This window comes from Coenobita brevimanus, chromosome 111, assembly GCF_032717465.1.
Source record: "Coenobita brevimanus isolate Jiangsu-jjx chromosome 111, ASM3271746v2, whole genome shotgun sequence".
NCBI lineage: Eukaryota > Metazoa > Arthropoda > Malacostraca > Decapoda > Coenobitidae > Coenobita > Coenobita brevimanus.
In genome coordinates this window covers 4,238,269-4,253,134 of record NC_137064.1, presented here as the reverse complement: position 1 = coordinate 4,253,134, position 14,866 = coordinate 4,238,269, and positions in this window count along the sequence as shown.

Genomic DNA, 14,866 nt, shown 5'->3' with positions numbered 1-14,866 from the left:
GTGTGGTGGTGTGTAAGGAAGTGTGAGAAGGATGTGGTGGTGTGCGAGGAGAGTGTGATGACGTGTGAGTAGGGTGTGGTGATGTGTGAGGAGGGTGTGGTGCTGTGTGAGGAGGGTGTGGTGACGTGTGAAGAGGGTGTGGAAGTGTGTGAGGATGGTGTCATGACGTGTGAGGAGGGTGTGGTGGTGTGTGAGGAGGGTGTAGTGATGTGTGAGGAGGGCGTGGTGGTGTGTGGGAAGGGTGTGGTGATGAATGAGGAGGGTTTGGTGATGTGTGAGGAGGGTGTGGTGGTGTGTGAGGAGGGTGTGGTGGTGTGTGAGGAGGGTGTGCTGATGTGTGAGGAGGGTGTGGTGGTGTGTGAGGAGGGTGTGGTGGTGTGTGAGGAGGGTGTGGTGGTGTGTGAGGAGGGTGTGGTGGTGTGTAAGGAGGGTGTGGTGGTGTGTGAGGAGGGTGTGGTGGTGTGTGAGGAGGGTGCGGTGGTGTGTGAGGAGGGTGTGCTGATGTGTGAGGAGGGTATGGTGATGTGTGAAGTTATGGTGATGTGTGAGGAGGATGTGGACATGTGTGAGGAAGGTATGGTGGTGTGTGTGAAAGGTGTAGAGGTGTATGTAGAGCGTTTACTGGTGTGGGTAGAGGGTGGGCTGGTGTGTGTCGCGGGTTTGGTGGTGTGTGTAGAGTGCTTGGTGGTGTGTATTAAGAGTTGGGAGGTGTCATGCTGCACTAGACAAAGGGGATCCACCACTGGACATCATAAAGGTCAATAAGAAATTCAGATATCAGCTAAACATACCAACCCATCACTAGTCATCCATATGTCAACACTGGTCACCCAAATGTCATTGCAGATGTCTTGTCCTCCAATGTTACCGCAAAGGTCAGCACTAGTCATTCAGGTGTAATCGCAGATGTTATCACTCCACTTGTCAGCACTAGATGCCAGCACAAGTCCGTCACGTGTCAGCACTAGATCAACAACCACAACGTCAATCAGGCAGCCAACAAGCCAGCCGTCCAGCCCGGTGCTGCTTGTAATGTGTCGGTGAGGCCGTCGCGTGATGGCCGCCAGTTACCACAGCTTCATCACTGGTGTGGCGCCGCAAAATTGAATCGTTAGTATATACTCGCGGCCAGATAGGCGGACTGGTCTCTGGCGGGGTGGTGGTGGTGGTGGTGGTGGGGGAGGCTGGGAGTTGTCTTCACTCCCTGAATACGATGATGTCTGTATTATGCTCTTGCATGCACAGTCCTGCCTATTTCATTCGGGTTGTGGATGTTTATTGTTTCCATTGACCTATTACTACTAGCAGGCTTTTCTAAGCTGAATATAAACATCCAGAGTAACAGGAAGGAAATATAAAAGGCATCAGATTCAAATGGTTAACCACTTAGCTTCGAGGACGTCTGTTTTATTTATCGTCTGTCTAAACGATTACATATCAGGTTAGGATACATTTCGAACTGAAGAGCTTAGAAACACCCTTCATTAATACTCCTACCTTCACTACTCGGGGGCTCTCCCAAGATAAATAAAATCATGTAGAAATAGGAAGAATTTTAAAAAGTCACACGATTCAACGCCACTATTTTTTTTTTTTCTCTCGCAGCTGGAACTCGTCAGTGTTTCATCTTGTCCCTGTTCATCCGGCAGTACAAAAAGGGACTTGGATGGAAAATCGCATGTTGAGGGTCGTGTTCCCGGGGAAAGTTTAGGACCTCGCAAAATTCGTATTGTCTGCCATACGCCTTCACTACGACTTTCTTTTTGATTCATAGCACCACCAGACGATTTTATTCACCTTAGGAGAAACGTTTTCCCCTGAGGGGATTAATAAATTCCTTTAACGCCTTCTCTACTAAGGCTTTCTCCCCAGCTGAGTAAAACCATCTGAAGGCAGCATGATATAAAATGAAGCTTAAATTCTCAGACTGGTGTTAATGACCTCGTGAAGTCGACAGGCAAGAAAATAAGCAATCTTTTCAACTTGTCATTGTTATCGTTGTTGGCAACTTGGCCTTCGCTGGTACCATTTTCTTCATATTGTTTAGTGTTGTCATCGTTGTTAATTTTCGTCATTATTCTCAGTTTTCTTATTTTTACCATCTCGTTCAAGTTTCTTCCCCGGCGTCTATTTTATTTTCATTTTCGCCATCATCGATATTATTAATGTCATCTTCTGCAGTATTCAATATCGCTATCGTAATCACCTTCATCATTGTTCTCATTATCATCAGCATAGCCTTTATAGTTATGGTCATCACCCTATTGTCTTTTATCATCGCAGGTGATGTGTTGCTGTGGCCCCAGGTTCATCGCAACGTGAACCCGGTAGACTGCAGGTCTAAGTTACCCCTCTGCAGTCCACCATCCTACTTTTGGGGGATAGGGATGTAAGTGGGGGACGTTTGTATAACCAGGTAGTGGAGCCTCCTGGTTACATCGGTGCCACCACATGAAGGCGTCCCTCTCCAGCATCCTGGTGAGTAGAATCCAGAAATAAGAAAAATGAAGGCAACAGGAAAATGGCTTTTGATCCAGTGTCTGAATTTTACTCTGTCTATAAGGTCACTTCCAAAATAAGTGCAGATGATAGGCCTGTGAGGTGGAGCCAAGATTTCATGAGCTTGAATTGTGTGTGAATGACTGTCTGGCTTATTTCACAGGGTATTTCAGTGATATTATTTTTTCACCTTCTTACTTCGGCTTTTCTTGTTTTCTAAACCCTACCTCACATCGCCCTTGGATGAGAAAAGGTGATGACGATGATGATGACTAAACAACCTCACAAAAACAAATCCGTGTGATGGAGGCAGGACTCAAAACATCATCGTCATCATTTTAACCTACTGTTATACATTAGCTGGTAGGATCCAGAAAGGGTATAAGGAAAACACACACAGTAGAACAGTCATGAGTACTCAGCGACACGAGGCGATAACTTTCTTCACTCAACCATTCCGTCATAATATGGTCCTATTCTTTGGTGAGAGTTTCAGAAATACGTATCATCACGTATTTCTGAAACTCTCACAGTTTTAATCCTGACCACACGCTAGAATATGGGATGCAGGCCGAATATTGTACATCAGCAATTACATGTGATAAAAAAAAAATGTTAAACATAAAAGCTTGTTTACTCTTTTGCTCACTTAAGTTTATAGAAGACGGATGTTAGTCAATTTCATTCGATTTAGTGTAAGTCGATGAATCAACTCTCAAAGAATCTAAGTTGTTTATATAAATGTAGCTCTGAAATTTCTGGTCGCAGCAATAAGTGCCGCTAGATTTTATTAACTTTTAACCCGGAATTCGACGTGAGATCATTCAATCTTACTGGACAGACAGTCTCCTCTTCCTGCAGATACCACTACGTAACATATACTTTTTTAAAGGAATGGTTTGAGTTTTATTTGACAAAGTGTTATTTACAACAAACGACATTCAGATCTTCAAGAGCAGCAGTCTGAAAAGGTATTATGGCGACCAAAAGTTAGCCAATACTTCCCTGCCTGTTGTGGCGATGGTAGGTCGTACATGAAATATATTTATGTGGTTGTTGTATGAAGTCCACTACAAAAGAGTGGGAGAAGGAAGAATACTCTCTGACGTCTGGGAACGAATGAGAAATATGGAAGGATGGATACAATCCTGGCAGGGAACTGTACGCGAACTTATGATCGTGTTAATATAAACAATGAGAGTTAGAATGTTTCGAAGCAATAGGAATTTTTGGCACGCGCCTACAGCTTCTCGGATACTACATTATGCAAGCTATGACTGATGAAGGAAAAGTGATGATTTATGTTTCATATAGTAACTGTGGTGGATTATATTTTTCCTGGTATCAACATTTTCTAAAACGTTCATTTTTTTGTTGTTGTTGTTGTTGTTGTTGTTGACAAAAACGTGATTTTATTCAGTTGATGGAATGCCTTTTTTTTATGTAGTGGTTGGGTTAAAAAGAATTTTTAAAAATTTTCATGGCAATCCGACGACATATTTTCTGTTCTATTTTTGTTTCTTACAGACGACTTTCATTCATATAGATAGATTTCTTGAACTGATGGGGTTAGCTTTAGCTTTCACTAAAACCTTCGCTGCTATAAATCCTCCCTAAGTAGAATATTATAGTCTGGTGGTTGCAAGAACAATATAGACAATACTCCATTGCAGGGAGGAGATTTATGAATTATTTTGGCCAGTACTACATGTCTTCTTTCATTCGTGCGACGCCTTAGCAGTGCAAAGGTTAACTGTCTAGGCCTTAATGTAAACCCAACCTACTCGAGCTCAGTATCTGGTGTTGGTGGCTGTGTCTCGGCCGAGGAAAATGATCTTGTTTATTCTTTTTTATAGTGGCAGCTGAGCGGGCCGGAGATTATCATGTCTGCATCATCTTTAAGGATAAGTTACACGGGCGGGGGATGAAGTAAAGGCAGGTTATCAGGGGTAAGTGTAGGTAATGATGGCGGCCTTGCTGGAGCTGCCACCCTCCCCCTCATCCAGCTCTTACTCCCCTCACCCCACTCTTCCTCCTCGCCCCAATCCTCCCCCTTGCACCTCTCCTACCCCACACCTCACTCCTCCCTCTCTCTCCACTCCTCCCATCGCACCATTATTCCCTCTCTCCCCACTCCTCCCCCTTGCACCTCTCCTACCCCACACCTCACTCCTCCCCATCGCATCACTCCTCCCTCTCTCTCCACTCCTCCCATCGCACCACTATTCCCCCTCTCCCCACTCCTCCCTCTCACCCTACTTCTTGCCGTCATCCCACTCCTCCCTCTCGCCCCACTTCTCCCCCTCGCCCCACTTCTCCTCAACCCACTCTTCTCCCTCGTCCCACTTCTCCCTTTATCCCCACTCCTTCTCCTTGCCCCTCTCCTCCACCTCAACCCACTCTTCCCTCTCGCCCCACTCTTTCCGCTCACACCACTCCTTCCTTTCACGCCACTCCTCCCCTCAATCCAATGCCCTCCATCCTTTCATGCTTCCTCAGCTCCCACACCCACCCTACTGATCCCTTCTTCCATCCCTACCCTGTCATGTCCCACCATACTGCCTCCCCCCTTCATCTTTCCTGCTCAGCTCCCACCCAAGCTACCGAACTCCCTTCCTTCCCTGGTTCCACGCACCCTACTAAGCTCACATGCTGCCCTCTGCTTCACTGATCCCCTCATGTCATTCTGTTCCCCTCCCCCCCTCCTAAGCCTCCATCCTTACCTGTTCTTTTTTTCCCCCGCCAACCTACCACATCCCTCGTTGCTGCTCCCCATCCACAAAACTGAATCCCTACTATTTTTTTCCTTACTCTACCTCCTCCCACCCTGTAAACCAACATGCCTCCACCTCCTCCTACCTTGCAAATCCCCCTTGCCTCCCTGCTGCCCTACCCCGAAATCCCTCGTCCCTCTTTTTTGCCCTGCTTTAACCCCGTCATCCCACCGTTTCCTTCTGTACCCTCCTTTTGTCCTCCTCTGTTCTCAACGAAATCTCAATCCTTCCTTGCTCTACCCTTTTCAATACTACTGGAACCTCAGTTATCATCTGCCCTACCCCCTCCCATCAAACAGAAACCTCTCCCATCCCTCTCTGTTACTTCCCCTTCCATCCCACTGAATCTCCCTATTCACACTGCTCTGCTCTCTCTCTTGCAACTGAAAAGCCATCATTATCAACTGCCTTACCATCGCCTATCCTACTGAACCCCATCCTCCCTCTCTATTGCCCCCTGCTCTTTCGCCTTCCACTCAACTGAGCCTCTCCCATCCCCTCTGCTATATACTCTCCCACACCAGTGACCCTCCCTCTTCCGACATGCCTTCTCCCATTTCTCCCCATAGAACCTTCTTATTCCCACCTACAAACCTTATCCTTGCTGTTGAAACCTCTGCCATCCTTCTTACTGTCCCCCGTGTTTCCCTTTTCCACTCCAATGAACCTTCCTACTCCCACCTGCTCTACTCTCTTCCATACCGCTGAACTCCCATTCCTCCCGGACCCATCCCCTCTCACACTATCGAATCCCCCCTCCCTCCATCCTCCACCCTCTCATCCTTGACTCTCTTGATATCCCTGTTGTATCAAATCCTACCCAATATCCTCATGTGTCCTACCCTCTTCCTTCAAAACTTTTTTGCATTCTCAGTCTAACTTCATCTCTCTCGTTGCCCTATTCTACCCATTTCCACCCTACTGCTCCTCTCTGTTCTGCCCCCCCCCCCCTCCCATCCACTTGCTCCTCAGACTCTGCTGCTCTCCATCTCACACACTCAGCTCCATCCTCTTTATTAACCCCAATCCCACCTTAACTAACTATCGCTCTCAGAACCCCAATCTCACCCCCTGCGTCACCCATCCCCTGCGTCTCCCATCCCCACATCCACATCCCCAATATGTATGGTACCTCCTATCCAATGCCTTCTCACACCACACCCTTACACCATTCTGTCGTCTTCCTCCACCCAACCCATTCCTCATGCTGCGTCTATTTTTCCCCTCCCACTATCCTGCTTTCTTCACACCTCCATCTCACACTAATTAACCCCATCCCTCCAGCGGCCCTTCCACTTCTTACCACGTCCCCTCCATTCCACTCCACTTCCCCGCCATAATCTCCTCTCACCTAACATGCTGCTTCACTACCCTACCCGACCCCATCTCAAGCCCCTCTCATCCCTCTTCACAACCCTCAGTGATGTCCCACCACACAACCTAACCTCACTTGGGTCTTCCCTTCCCATTTCACCACACAACCTAACCCCAAACTGGCCTTCCTATCTCATTCCACTACATTCTCTTACAAATCTCACCCAGAATTAAGCACTAAAATATACCGTGCAAAACACACACTTCAAACAAATCTGTCAACATGTGGACTTAAATGGACATGGATACAGTAATGGATAACTCAGATCAGACGTCATCACATCAATTCGCTGGCCACAGAAATTTATTCGTTTGTTTCCAGTAACGACCGTCTATCTCAGCGTCAGATGCACACAGGCTGAGCAGGTATACGGCTTTCTCCATGGGAAACCGTAAAACTGTAAACTCTGATTTACAAGGAGCGAAAATGATAATAAACTGTCCGAAGAGCAAACATATTCCATACCTCACATAAGTACAGTACAACAAACCTTCCGTGTATAAAGTACTGAATGAATGGTTGGCACTGCTTGCGTCAAATACGGCATCATACTGCAACTCATTTATTTACAGTGTGCTGGAGCACTGTTGTGAAAATCACATATATCATGATAATTAATCTTGACTTGGCTCAGCACACGAGAAGGCCTGAGAAAAATACCTGCTGTTGAGCAGAGAAAAAACAACCGTCAGACCCGAACCAAAAACGATAATGAAATGTCAGAAACTTGTTTGGAGATGCTGCTGGCAGCCCACTGGCTCGGTGGCGGGGGCACGCACCCTGCTGCCCACGCCTGCCCTGCCCCTGTGTTATAACACCACCCAAGTATTTTAACATCTCGCGGGTGTTATAACATCACTGCAGTGTTATAACACCTGCCCTGATCTTTTAACACCTGTCTCAGTGTTATAACCCCCTGTTTAACACCCGTCCTGGTATTAAAACACCACCCTTGCTATAACACCTATCCCAGTCTTATAACAGGTGTTATAACACCTGTCTCTTTTATACTATCACACCAGCTTTATAACACATGCCTTGGTGTAATGACACCTTCTTCGTTGTTACTGATAATGTCCGATCCATAGGAAGGAGTATAACAAAAAAGTTACTACTACTACTTCATACATAATTAATTAGATATGGGAAGAATAAACAATGCACCCTCACAGTCCACAGGGTTCATATTGACAGGAACATCACCCGTTGCCTGGATGCTTATAATATTATTCCTACTGAGTAAAGAATTAAGTGACAACAATGTTAAGATATGTCAGTGTTTCTTTAACTTCGAAGAATTGGAGTAACGAATTAAGTGACAACAATGTAAAGATATGTCAGTGTTTCTTTAACTTCGAAAGACTGCTATGTTTCCAACTCATTATTAAGTAATCAGGAATAGTGTAGTAAGACTGCAGATGCATGGCTTACTGTATGAGATTTCTTGGTCTTTCACCAGGGCAAAGACTGAACAGTGTAACAGGTGTGAATACAGAGCTGATGATTTCGTTACAGTCCATTAAATAAATTTTTTTTCATACTATCGTGCAAGGATACTTCTGTCGAAAAAAAAAAATCAAATTACCTGTGGAGCTTTTAGAAGCGTAGCCACTAGAAAACAATGCAAAATTCCGAATCCCACAGAGAAAGAGTACCTATCTATCTATCTATTGCCAGACGCCTCAATCCCGTTTGAGGTGGCCACAAACAAATCGCCTCCAAGTCGCCCTGTCCCCCGCCATTTCACTGCCCTGCTCCCAACTCACCCCCCCCTCTCTCATATACCTCTCCACCCCATCCCTTCATCTCATCCTCGGCCTCCCCCTCCCTCTTCCCCCCTCCACCTCACTCACATACACTCTCTTCGTCAGTCTTTCACCCTCCATCCTCTACACATGGCCAAACCACCTCAGTGTGTTCCTCATAACGCTTCCTATCAAATCCACATCCACACCACAACGCTCCTTTATATCCTCATTCGTCAGCCTGTCTCTCCATGTGACACCACAGGCTCCTCTTAAATAACTCATTTCCACTGCTCTCACTCTTGACTTGTGTCCTTCCAACAACGTCCAAGCTTCACTTCCATACGTTAGAGTTGGTATCACAATACTGTCATGTAGTAACTTTTTCACTTCCATGCTCACTTCCCTGTTTCTTATAACCGCTTTACCTACGTGGTAAAATTCACAGAGACTGGGGCAAAGTTCCTGCATCCAACTGCCTGGTAGTTACTGAATATGTGAAGGGTTTCCTGAAGTAGTGAAGAGTTTCGTCTACACACTCCCTGGCAGGGGACACAGATGATACTAGTTATTTGGGAAAATTACCCGTCCACAGGTCGCATGCATTCTTTTCATTCGTCACCTCTCTTCAGAAACATAGTGGCATCTGTGATATAAGCTACAAGACTTCATTACAGATGAAAACGAAAAACCTGCGTTAATTGAGTCATTCAGAAAATTAACTGATCGCCTTCCAATTTGCGAAACGCTCTAGTAAGCAGCTGACGTACAGGTATTGTTCTCACAGCTTAGAAATCCAATGACTGGTCCTATCGGCAAAACCCTCAAAAAATGGGTTAAAGTGAGCTGCTTTTCCAATGTCAGTCCCCAAAGGACCAGTGTATCTATTGCTGTTTGCTTTATTTTGTACCTCATTGCACACACACACACACACACACACACACACACACACACACACACACACACACTCTCCAGCCAAAAGACAGTGACCAAGTAAAGCATGGGAAACTGCCATTTTGTTCATAGCAGAGATGACTGAAGTGAGTTGTGCCATCAGTTTTTAAAAAAGCCAGAATGTAGTTTGAGATGTTCAATATATTCGTAGCTGTGAACCCAGGAGCAGGGCCCATATGCAGAGGAGAGCGACTGATTCACATTAACGTCAAATAACACTCCTGTTTTGAAGTGTTATTATAAACTTCTAATGTCCACTCAGGTATCAAGAGACAATCCTTTTTTCTTTTATTTACTTTAACGGAGACAGTCTTTTATGGACTTAATGGAGATAGGTGTCGGGGTCTGGCGGATTTTAAGCTGAACAAAATAACTGCCAGAAAAACGTTCAAACTGTTCTCCAAGGGCTCATTAATTACCCAAGTTTTTTCGCTCAGGCTAACACCGGACGATTTTGCTCAGCTGAGAAAAATCCCGGCAGTTAAAAGATCTGAACCCTTAAATACAGTGAAATCTTTTTAATAAAGCTGTTTTTACTATACTAGGCAGATTTATCTAGCTTAGGAGAGCGCTATGGAAGTTAGAGGGTTAATGCAGGCTGTATCATACCCCTTTAGTTCGACAAAATCTCTTGAGCTGAATGAAATAGTCTAGAAAAATAATACAAGTGACATTTTCGCGCTAAAATGCTTAATGCGACTGAGATGCACTTGATGTAAATGCTCTCTGCTGGGAACGAAAGCGGAAAAGGTTATCGGTGGATTTTGATGTTAGGGAAAGCGTCACGGAGCAACCACCTCGTCAGACATGTGCTGGTGAGATGGATTGGTGCTTCCATCACCTGGGCTTCGATTAAATGATAACGTGAACACCATTAACCCGCCGACGTGACGACAGCGTGAGGCGGGGTGCGGGTCGTGCTGGGGTGAGGGTCGTATCAGGGTGTGAGTCGTGATGGGGTGAGGGTGGCAGTAGGGTGAAGAGTCGTGGTCAGGCGAGGGTGCTACGAAGGTGAGGAAGGGTTATATAAAGGTGAGTTAAGGTGGTGGCAGGTGAGGGTCCTGCCACGATGAGAAGGAGGGGTGTGTTGAGATGATGGTGAGGGTCGTGCTGACGATCGCGTTCAGGTAATGGTGGGGGGTCGTGCTGAGATGATGGTAAAGTTGTGTTGAGATGATGGTAAGGGTCGTGTCGAGGTGAGAGTGAGGATTGTGCGGTGACGTGTGGGCTGTGCTGAGGTGCTAGTGAGGGTCGTGCCGAGGTTAGAGTGATTGTCGTGCTGGGGTGATAGTGAGGCTCGTCATAAGATGATGGCGAGGGTCGTGCCGGGGTGAAGTGGTGCCGAGGTAGGGTGGTGTCATGGCGGCGGTGGTGGGGGACGCCAGAGGACATGAGGCGCGGCTGACGTTCGATTTCTTCCCCTGATTTATCTTCCATACCTTCCCGCCTGAGGCCTGGCAACCCCCTGGTGTAAAATTCTCCCTCAGAGTTTCCCCAAAAGTCTCCTTTGGTCCGTAATCGCCGAATCATCCATTTTGCACCACATCATTAAAAGTCCTGTCATAATTTAATTAGAAAAATCTCATTTTCCACTCGACTTGTCCGCCAGATAGAAAGTGCGCCCCGTGGAGGGAAACTGAGCGAAAACAAAAGGATACTACGACTAAAAATGGTTAGAAGAGTCGGAAGTTTTATCCATCTTAAAATGTATCCTGCATGGCCTGTGATAAACTGTTCATGCTTAATATTTCATTCTTTTCTCATGAAGTATAACATTCATTATCTGACTGATAATTTCTGTTTCACAGAAGTCTGCAAATGTTTCCTTACATCGTGAAAACTCGAGGACTTAAAATTATAGCGTTCATCAGTAGGACCATTCGCATCGGGGGAAAGAGTGTGTTGAATATTCATGGCTTATTTTCGTAGAAGGAACAGAGTCTCTCATTAATTCACCTGACTTTTAATTAGAATGGAAAGATAATCAAAAGCCGGTGAGCTTTTATAAAGGTTAATGTGCAGTAATTTCATGGTCCCTGACGGTGGCGCCCTCGTTACTGCTGGAGATTAGTGTCGTCTTTACCCGATATTGGGGTGGGGGCGCTGCTGCTGCTGCTGCTGCTGCTGCTGCTGCTGCTGTTGTTGCTGCTGCCATCCCTTGTGCTGCCACCCCTGCGCTGCCACCATTTCTCCCCTGCCACCATTCCTTCTGTGTTGCTATCCCTTGTGCTGCCGTCCTTTTTGCTACCACCCTTATGTTGTCACACCTGTGCTGCTGTCGCCCTTTCAATGCCAACACCTCTTCTGTGCCACCACACGTCTTGTGCTGACACCACCCCTCCTGGAATGTCATTCCTTGCACTTCCACTCCTATGTAGTCATCTCTCATGTGCTGCCACCACTCCCCCAATGCCACCACGCATCCTAAGTTACCACTACCCTTCAGTGCTGCCATCACCCCTCTTGTCCTACCACCACCTTATGTAGACTACATCACATAAGACATCTCCCTTTTATAATAATTTACCTCATCTAATATTCAGCCCATTTTTGTGTGGAATATCTAAATCTGCTTGTGTTTTGTGTGTGTAAGTAATCAGTTAATTTCATGTCGAGTGCTGTACACCCTGAGACCAATAACGGACCAGCTCAGCATTCTAATAGTTCTTATGATGGTGAAAGGGATGAGTATTGACTTATGAGTCAGCTCAAACCTCTCTAACTTTCTTCGTCTTGACTGAATCACGAAGCTGGACTGCTTAATATGATTCAACTGAAAAATATTTTATAGGTACTCCAATCGAATTAGACCCATGAGGTTTCAAATCTTAAGGCTGGTTGGGCTTTATTGCTTACATAACGCCACACAGGGGATTGCGACTGGTCATGCCTTAAATGTCTGGAGTGCGTAGTCTTGCCCGACCCCATCACTCCTGATGGGGGATGGGTGGATGCAGGCTATATTATAGTAAATTTTTTTATTTGGAAAAATAGGGGTGAATGTCAGGTCACTACATGTCTAGCAAAAACTAGGAGATAGCTTTCAGTTCTAATCAACCGCCTCATGTTGCTTACACAGAGTAAAGCTTTAAGAAGGTTTCTTGTTACACTAAAGACTGAAAACCTTGTAGATAATGACGATATGTCGAAATATGTACTCGTATTTCTCTTCTGGTATTATCCATTCTCATCAGGGAGTCATTGGTAAATTGTAGTTACATTATACCTTGTGTTGCAACATGATTGAGGCAAGTGGATGTTGCACTAGTTTTGTCATCAAATGGATATATAATTTTTGGACAAAAAAGATAGGCTCAGTGGGGTTGAGTCATCCTTTCTGCATACACCGGAAGAAGAAACATTCTACTCTCTTCCTCTCCAAAGACTTACACTATTATGTATTCATCGTTTTCTATAAAGTGTTAACATATTAGTAATCCTAAGCTTAAGCAAAGGGCAGTGTTGATAAATCAGCGTTTGGTGGGGTGATAGCCGAGCGCTCATCTCGTCAGTGATGGGTGTCTGGCTTGGCCTCCATCCAGGAAAACTTGTGAAGGAAACAGATTAACTCCTGCCTCGCTAGTCACCCGCCACCTCGTCAACAACAAGTGTGAGGAGGCGTAAGATATAGTGCCCCAAAGATCAGTTGGAGAATTTGGGGAAATATGTACCAGGTCTGTAAAGTTAATGGAAGCTGTAAGGATATGTATCCGTGAGGTCAATATTTAGATACTCGTGTGAAATGTTTCCTTATTACTACTGAATAAGACAAAATTATCTTTCTTGTATGTACCAAGTGTGTCGGGGTTGCGTCGTATTAAATTATAGTACTTGTATTCTTCCGGCTCTATAGTTAACAGCTTGTATAAAACAAATAAGTAAATAAATAGATAGATAAATGGATATAATAAATAGTAGTAGTAGTAGTAGTAGTAGTTGTAGTCGACGTCGTCGTCGTTGTCGTCGTCGTAGTAGTATTGGTAGTAGTAGTAGTAGTAGTAGTAGTAGTAGTAGTAGTAGTAGTAGTAGTAGTAGTAAGTCCTACAAGAGGTTGTCCAAGCACTATGGTACCACTATGGTTATTCCTTGATTGGTCCACTGCCAACTGAATCTTTCCACTAAGCAGGGTTGTGAAAGATTGGCAAGGAAATTAGCACTAAAGAGAGAGAGCCCTGGGTCTCTAACTTAGCTATCAGACTGGCCTGCGCGTCTGACAAAAGGAGTCGGTTGCGCTGCTGATTAAGTCATCTAGTTGTTGAGCAGTGGTGCAAGTCACACTAAACGATCTCTGAGTATGACCTTCTCTCCACATGAGCGTGGTTGATGCTAAGATATTACGGCACACCAGCACATCTTGGCCAGCCCAGCTCAGCCTGCCTGGCCAGCCCCGTGGCGAAGTGTGAGGGGCTGCGTGGTCTTCCTCTCAGTTGCGACGCTCTCCACACCGGGCTCGGATCCACAAACACACGTACGATTAATTCCCTTTCGTAACTGTGATTGCTTTAGCAGAATGAACAGGGATTGTGCAGCATCTTTCCACCTATCTTGATCATTCTGCAAAACTAGAACTTAGTTGCGAGACAGAATTATCGTATTTTGTCTTACAGAAAGAACATGAAGCAAAGGATGCTTAACCTTTTCATGTCTCTCTTGTTCTTCCTGCAGAAAAGCAAACCCGGGTTACGAGAAAGAATTTATAGTAAGCCTGACTGTGACTCAGGGCTCAGGGCGGACCTTGGCCTTCCCTAAACCGGCTGGGGCTAGACCTTAACCACCTGCATTATCCTGCGTGATGCCCCTCCTGATGATACAGTGCTCGCCTCTACAAATTGTGCTTCGCGGTACAACTGTGTAATGCTTAGCAGGAACGGAGGAGCGAGTACAGTATTTTGTGGGGCAAGGTAGAGGGCTGTCCGGGGGAAGGTTTTATCTGGCCTCACCGTCAATTAATCAGATTAGAAGCACGTCGTTACCAACATCGACCTGACAATCTTCACCTTGAGCAAAAAATACCTAACTGCCTCCTGCTTCTCAACAATTTATCCTAAACTAACAACTTGATGACGGAAAAGTTTCAGTTTGTGCAGAGACCCGAGGCGAGGGGGGAGGGGGGCCGTCACTCACAAGCCCACCACTTACACCCACATATCCTACCCCACCACTTACTCCCACCTATCCTACCCCACCACTTACACCCACCTATCCTACTCCACCACTTACACGCACCTATCCTACCCCACCACTTACACCCATCTATCCTATCCCACCACTTACACTCACCTAACCTACCTTTCCTGCCCCACCTAAACCAGTCCAACCGTTCCACCTTACCTACCTCTGCTCTCTCACCACTTGACCACTTACATCCACGTAACCCACCTCTACCCGACCACTTACATCCACCTATCTTAACCCACCTAATCCAGCCCTTCTGTTCCACCTAATGCACTTCAACCCCCACCTAACCCACCTCTACTCCATCACCACTTACATCCATCTTACCCACCGCTACTCCACCA